Source organism: Neovison vison, chromosome 2, assembly GCF_020171115.1.
Source record: "Neovison vison isolate M4711 chromosome 2, ASM_NN_V1, whole genome shotgun sequence".
Taxonomy (NCBI): Eukaryota; Metazoa; Chordata; class Mammalia; order Carnivora; family Mustelidae; genus Neogale; species Neogale vison.
Window position 1 is genome coordinate 91,695,722 of NC_058092.1, and position 8,487 is coordinate 91,704,208.

Here is an 8,487-nt window from a genome sequence, read left to right on the forward strand (position 1 = left end):
TTTGGGCAAACTCCTCTTTCTGAGATCCCCAAAGTATCCTGAGGTTCCTGCATCTGCCAGGAAGCGGCATTCTTTACTCACCTGGTGAGGCTGCTGGGAACTCTGTAAGCAAGGTATCAGGCCAACAGTTCCAAGGGGCTTTATGGCTACAGATTTCATAAAGCCAACCTCCATTCCTTAAAGCTATTTGATCATATCTGAGTCTCTGCATGTTTTTCTTACATATGACATTCCAGTCACAGCCTTGGTAAAATAATCAATGTTTCCAATGGTGTCTTGTTATAAGAAAAACAGATTCTTATTGAACTTATGCAAATGACTGGGACTGCCATGGAAGAAGGTATACTTACTGAGACCTTTTGAGTTTCAGATAGAAAAGATGAATGCTTTAATTTGCCTACAAATGATTATTTTATCAAATTTCTGTAAGTCATAGAAATCTTAAGTTTCCTTAATCAGGAAGAGGGAATATCAAGGAACCAGCAATGTTTCTCAAACAAGGATCACAAGGGGTCCCTGGGTGGCTCTGTCGGTTAAAGCCTCTGCCTTCAGCTCAGGTCATGAGCCCAGGGTCCTGGGATGGAGCCACACATTGGGCTCTCTGCTCAGCGGGGAGCCTCCTTCCTCCTCTCTCTCTCTCTGCCTGCCTCTCTGCCTACTTGTGATCTCTCTGTCAAATTGAGGGGAAAAAAATTAAGGATCACAAAACTATAATTGTCTTTTTAGTTCATTTAGTCCCATGTTACTGATTCTTCAGTTTGAATGCAGCTTTTACTGAGTTCTGAAAGTTCTTACTCATTTCATTTCTTATCTTAAAGATACTGAATACCTGTATGGTCCTAAAAGGCCTTTACACAAACCTCCTTGAAGATGAAACTCATTTTGCAAGACAATAAGAACAATTATAAATGACAAAAATAACTCAAAAAAGGACATTGTTAATAATCTGATAGGAGAGTTCACTATGATACAATTGACAAGGAAACTCAGTTATTATGTGATACATAACATTTCAATAGCCCAAACCAGAATGTTACCTACTGAACAAGCAAGCTTAATTAGTCAATAAAACTTTGTTCTTGATCTAAATCTTGGGGAAGTTTGTTAAAACCTTAGTAAAGTTTTTAAAGCACAGGCCTAAATAGGATTAGGGACGTTAAAGACCTGATAAAGGCAAGATAAAGACAAACTGGTTTTTCTACACCCATGGAGAGAAAACAACTATTTTCATTTTCTATCAACAGCAGACCAATAATTGGAGAATACTTTGTCTTTTTGAAAAGATAGAAAGCAGACTTTCAATCTTATACCAATGTCCTTTAAAATCCATTCATTTCAATCTTGGTCTGTCCTGATCACAGCAAAAATTCCATTCCAAGGTTTTCCCTCCATAAACCTTCTAAAACTTTCCTTTGCATTCAGATTATCCCAAGCCATTTCTTTCCAAACAATCATCCTATTTAGGACAAAATTACCTTCTTTTAACTTCAACAAAAATGCATTCCCATTCCTTATCTTTCTTACATACTTCCTACTTTTTCCACATGTGGAGTTGTTTCCCTTATTTCTGTCAGACTTAGTTACAGTTAGCATAATTTTGCACTCTTTAAAAACTTTAATCTCCAATTAAAGACTAAGTAGTAACCAATCATAAACTGTTACACCAGAATTCTTTAGATGGCAAATTTGTGAATCAGTTAAGCACAAAATATGTTTACCAACAGATTTAAATATCCTTAGTTTCTTTGCAGTAAGAAGTCAAAAGCACAAACCTATGTCCAGTAATTAATGACTTAACACTTTATCCTCTTTGGAAAAGACCTAGATGTCAACGAATTTAATTCCATTTATCATCCAAGAAAAACTTAAAAGTTTCAGGTTACCAAAGACTTTGAAAGCTATTTTAACAATTACCCATGAAAACTTTGAGACAATTAGCCATCAGTGTAGTCATCTATTTGCTAACAAATTGGAACAGAGATAACACAAGGTTATTTGACCTTCAGTAAACCTTGACAGAATAAGTTTCACAGTTTACTGCTGATAACTTAAAGACATTTCTGTCTTTTTTTTTTTTAAAGGCTCCCTGCTGAGCAAGGAGCCCGATGTGGGACTCGATCCCAGGACCCTGGGATCATGACCTGAGCCGAAGGCAGCTGCTTAACCAACTGAGCCACCCAGGCGTTCCAAGACATGTCTGTCTTAATTAAACCAACAAACTTAGTTTAAATACTGAATTATGTTCCACCTGGATCCTCCCCATTGTCAGTTTTTACTTGAGACAAGTGTGGAAATCTGGAGTGGGTTGTGTTAGGTTCAAGGAGTATTCTTCTTGCTCCTTGACAGTAAAGGGAGGAGTCATGGTGCCTGAGGTGCAGAGGGCAGTCTAGAAGCCAGTAATGCAGGCCACACCCAAGGTGGTACAGAAAGGGGAGAAGGGGGATGGTGAAGCAGAGGAGACAAAGTGCTGCCAGAGGGCAGAGAAAGGGTTCTGGGTTCAGGAGCTCATCAGCTCCAGAGGAGCAGATACCATGTTTTCCCACCAACAAGGAGGGGTAGGCAGTCCATGTTGGGCCAGGAAAACAGGGAATCTCCCAAAACAAAGGGAGGTTCAGCAGCTGCTTGGGAATATTCTTTAACATCCCTGACCTGAAAGACAGTTGGGATTGTGACCTGAGCAGAAGGCAGACGTTTAACCAACTGAGCCACCCAGATTCCCCTCCCCTCTTAAATGTAAATATGAGAGCTCCTGTTATTTTACTACCAGTTTATGTCTGGATCAAGTTTCCTATGGGCTGTCAGAGCTACTAAATCAGGTATCTCCCCACACATGTCACTTAGAAGAAGCAGGAGCACTGTCTTCCTGCAGCTCACCTTTAGGCCCCAGGTCAGAGGAGGATTACAGTCCCTGTACTTCCTGACCAGCTCATCCTTGCCCAAAGCTCATCCCTGTTACTGCCCCTGATGCCCCTAGGCAAGGTCCCCCTGATTGGCTTTGCTTCCTTACAGCCTTTGGGCTCTTTTTCTTGGGTTACAAATATCCTACTTTCGTCCTTCCTATTAGCACAGAATCAGACTCATGGGGGCAGAGTGTGGGCTATCTGAAGCCAAGAATCAATGTATGGGAAGTGGTCAGGGTGTCTGGGAGTCCTGACCGTAATTTTGTAAATGACCTGGACAGTGGGTAGGTTTTAGGGCACCCTCATAGGGCCAGTCGACCCCAAAGGTGACCCATTCCAATTCACATAATGTGCCTAATTTTCCAGGAGATATTTTGATCCCACAGTCTCCTGAGAGTCTCTTCTTAAAATTTTTTTGCATACAGTCTAAGACAGTAGGCTTTGAAGAGCTTCCACCCATGATGAGCAGGGGCTCTCCTGGCTACCCTGTGTGTTCCCTCTCTGTATTGCTGGTGTAAAGACAAAGGGTGGGTGCCTGTCCAGGAGAGACCTTTCAGATACCTACCTCTCCACCCTCCTGGAGGAGACGTGGGTGCCTCTTGGCCATAGCGAGTCCCTATAAACCCCGGACTGGCATCCCAAGGGGGTTCGCCTTAGACCTTATGAGGCATCACGGAAACATGTTAGGTCCCACTCAGACTCTGTAAGCTTCTGGGGACCCTATGGGTGCCCGCCCGTAAAGCCACAGAATCAGTCTGCCCCACAAGCCAGGTCAAACCTCACATTCACATTCATTCATACAATCTCTCCAGAAGTTATTACAGTTCCTCACCCCTGGGAAGTCCTGAGCTGTGGAATTCCTTCTGTAAATTCCTTCCTGTCCCCTCTTTCAGGGAGTTCCTGACCTGAGGGATCTACCCTTCTGGAAGGCCCTACCTGTGAGACCCCTAAGAGGTCTCTGGGAAGTGATCAGTTTCCCCCTCCATGCTGAGGGGTGGGCCTGACTGGTCCTGGGGCCCCGGCCTTACCAGAATCCAATGTGGGAACCAGGTCCTCAACTGCCAAATATCCTTTGAGTCGGTGGTGGTGGGGGTGGAACAGAGGGACAGGGCTGGTCGGAGGTAACTGGCAGGAGACTGCCAAAAATTAGGCAGGGCATGCATTCTCTGTTAGGATCCCTCATTATGTCACCCACCACCATTGCCCCAAACCAGTGGCAACAATGGGCCAGCGCAGTTGGGTTTCTTGGTCAGGGAACCAAATGTTGTGGAACCTGGGCTGGATCCTGACAGAAGAACCAAGCAGCACTTAGAGACTTTGGAGAATTGGAGGTTTGTTTAACACTGGTGGGCTCAGAAGAGGTTGCTCTCCAAAGGTCTGAGCCCGGAGCACAAGCAGGGAGGGTAATTTATACTCTTCTACTTCTGCATATTTGGTACTTTTGGAGCACATGGGAAATAGGAAAGAAGAACCCTGAAGGGCTTTGAGACAGGGACTGGAATTCCCTTGCTGGTTTGGTTGGCTGTCTTAGAGTACAGATAAGGGTTTTCCCTTTATCCCTTTAAACCTTAAAGATAAGCTCAAGACTTAGGAAAAACTAAACAAGGAACAAAAGTAGGCAGGAAGGGACGGAGGGAGAGAGAGAGAGAAAGAGGGAGCAAGGAAGGAAGGACAGACAAGGAAAGGAGATTATCTCCTTGAGTCCAAAACATGCCCATTTCTCTTCAAACTTAATGATGAGATAGATTTATGATGGCCACAAGCTGTTTGGTGTTTTTTCCAAGGTGTGAGGGAGGACAGGATTCCATGCATAAACTAACCCTGGGGGAGAGTTCAATGACAAATGAGCAGAAATAGGTACGCCTCCAGCATTCATTGCATAGTCAAATAGTTCTACTGAACAGATACCTGGTTGAGTTTCTTTAGAATCTCTGCTGAAAAGTTTTATCTACTTACTTAAATCTCAAGGACTCAGTAATGTTCCACTAAATCTCACTGAGAAACTAGTTACATCCATTTTCATTGTTTGAATACATTCATTCAGGGATTGTTTATACTCATTTATATTTAAACACAATTAGATACAATGAATAAGAAGGCCAAACAAATGTGTTTTCACCAATATTTAGTTTAAATGATAAATGCAGAGATTAAATGGCAAAACAAGTAACTAAGCAAATCACATCATTAAATTTCACACAGCTGAACTGGTTTGCTTTCCTTTGTATTTGCGTGAGTTTATGTTAAAGAAGTATAATTTTCTGTGCCCCTTAGATTCTGCCAAATCATAGCAGCCAATAGTCACATTAAATCAATGCATATTCCTCGTCTAAGTCCCTTAGGTGCTGTTGAATTGTAATAAATGCAACTCTCTGCTTCAGTGAGCTGGGCTGTGGTCCAGGAGAAAGGAAAATCTTGAATTTAGAGTCTTGGCTTATCCACTGCTCAGTAAGAATTCCAAGTTTTAAAGAAGATGCAACTAACCAGTGCATGTAAATAATGAAACTGGAGCTTGTTTTCACTGGGCATGAGACAGCATACTCAATTTGGGAAATAATTCTTTTTTGTCTTGTTACATTTCAGGTTGTTGTGCCATTACTTGGACATGTGTTTTATCATGTACTATGCATCTTTGAATCAGTATTTTCTATTGATGCTGCTGTGATTTAAAAAAAAAAAAAACTTTAAATTTTCATTTTTGCTTTTGTTTCCTCTGTCTTTGGAGACATATCTTGAAAGAACTTGCTGTGGCCAGTGTTGAAGAGGTTATTGCCTATGTTCTCCTCTAGGATTCTGATGGATTCCTGCCTCACGTTTAGGTCTTTTCACAGCAACTTCTCTCAAGATGTGTCTCCAAGGGCAAAGGAAACAAAAGCAAAAATGAAATTTTGGGACTTCATCAAGATCAAAAGCTCCTGCACAGCAAAGGAAACAGTCAGCAAATCAAAGAGGCAACCCATGGAATGGGAGAAGATATTTGCAAATGACAGTACAGACAAAGGGCTAATATCTAAGATATATAAAGAATTCCTCAAACTTAACACCCACAAAACAGATAATCATGTCAAAAAATGGGCAGAAGACATGAACAGACACTTCTCCAATGAAGACATACAAATGGCTATCAGACACATGAAAAAATGTTCATCATGATTAGCCATCAAGGAGATTCAAATCAAACTACACTGAGATACCACCTTACACGTTAGAATGGCCAAAATTAGCAAGACAGGAAACAACGTGTGTTGGAGAGGATGTGGAGAAAGGGTACCCTCTTCCACTGTTGGTGGGAATGCAAGTTGGTGCAGCCACTTTGGAAAACAGGGTGGAAATTCCTTAAGAAATTAAAAATAGGGCGCCTGGGTGGCTCAGTGGGTTAAGCCGCTGCCTTCGGCTCAGGTCATGATCTCAGGGTCCTGGGATCGAGTCCCACGTTGGGCTCTCTGCTCAGCGGGGAGCCTGCTTCCTCCTCTCTCTCTCTGCCTGTCTCTCTGCCTGCTTGTGATCTCTCTCTGTCAAATAAATAAATAAAACCTTTAAAAAAAAAAGAAATTAAAAATAGAGCTTCTCTATGACCCTGCAATTGCACTACTGAGTATTTACCCCAAAGATATAGATTAGTGAAAAGAACGGCCATCCGTACCCCAATGTTCATAGCAGCAATAGCCACAGTCACCAAACTGTGGGAAGAACCAAGATGCCCTTCAATGGACAAATGCATAAAGAATATGTGGTCCATATATACTATGTAGTATTATGCCTCCATCAGAAAGGATGAATACCCAACTTTTGTATCAACATGGATGGGAATGGAGGAGTTATGCTGAGTGAAATAAGTCAAGAAGAGAGAGTGAATTATCATATGATTTTGCTTATTTGTAGAGCATAAGGGATAACACAGAGGACATGGGGAGATGGAGAGGAGAAGGGAGTTGGGGGGAATTAGAGGGGGAAAGGAACCATGAGAGACTGTGGACTCTGAAAAACAATCTGAGGGTTTTGGAGGGGCAGGGGTGGAAGGTTGGGTGAGCCTGATGGTAGGTATTATGGATGGCACGTATTGAATGGAGCACTGGGTGTGGTGCACAAACAATGAATTCTGGAACACTGAAAGGAAATTTTAAAAAATAAATAAAAAATTTTTAAAAAGCCTTTCAAGCAATTACTCTTTTGTATGATATCTATGGGCTTAAAAAAATAAAATATACTCTCTGGTAGTGTAATTATTAGGTGTATTCCTATCAGAGAGTTGAGCCTAAAAAAGCTCCCTTTGGGCACATGGGTAGGGGAATTCCATGAATGGACACAGAATTTTTTTGCTCTAAGCATTCTTGCTTTGCACCAAGAATTTGATCAGAGACTTCTAGATCGATGATTCTTAGTTCTCACTCATTTAAAAATATAATTTTGAACTTCTGAAACATTTTATGATACAAGTTTAATTAGCTATTATCTTAAAATTATAGTTCACATCCACAGTGATAATTAAATAGTAAATGTTTTATCATAAAATTTCCTATAATTTTCCCTGTTAAAGAAAAAGACTATCTGTTTCTGCTGAACTAGTAAGAAAACTGATATGAAAATTAATTAAATTTGAAAACATGGTAGACATGGAAGAAGAGGGTGAACAGTAGATGTTAGTCTATGAAAAAAAGTTCGGTTTCATTTCCAGTTTCAAAACATTATGCACTGAGATTTATTTTGAAGCAAAACAGAAAAAGAAGAATGAAGTCCATTTCTTCATTTTCACACAGACCCAGACCGTGATCATCTCTTCTCAGCAGCTAGGGAAGACAGAGTTAAAATACCCTAAAGAGCAAGGATTGTCTTCTACTTTTTTTTTTCTTCTCCTAAAATCTCTTATTTATTTATTCTTCAAATACTTACTGAGTGTCTGGCTCTCTGCTAACCACTGAAAATACTGTGGTGAACTGCAGCTTCCAAAAATGGCAGCAGCACTATCTTCCTCCAGCATGGTTTTCTACAATGTGACCCAGCTACTGCTCTGTCAGAAGTTGGAGTCTGATTCTTCTGCTCTTCCACTGGGCTTGTCTTAGAACTTGTTCCTAACTAAGAGAAGGCAGTAGAAAGGAAAGTGCATGCATTTTGAGGCCAGTCCTGGGTGACAGGGCATCTTCTCCCCTGGTTCTCTTAAAAACTTTTGCTCCTGGGGAAGCCAGGCAACATGTTCAGAAGTCCAGCTACCCTAAGGCTGCCTAATGTAGAGACCACATGTAGACACTCCCAGCTGACTGTTTTGCTGAGCACAGTCTTCCTGCCATCATCACCCAATCATCAGATGTTGAATGAAGCTATCTAGGTCCTGCAGATAGCTGGTCTTAGTCAATGCTACAAGGAATGGGAAGTTGTCCAGATCCTGCTTAGATTTCTGATCTACATAACCATGGCACAATAAAATGATTGTTGGTGTAAACTACTAGGATTTGCGATTGCTGTGCTCCAAGAGGTAACCCTAAAAACTGCTATTAATAATAGCTAGCCTCTATTAGCTCTTTTTATGTCTTAACCACTTACTCATTTTCAGGTAAGTACTTAACATTACCCCCATTTTCTAGAGAGGTCA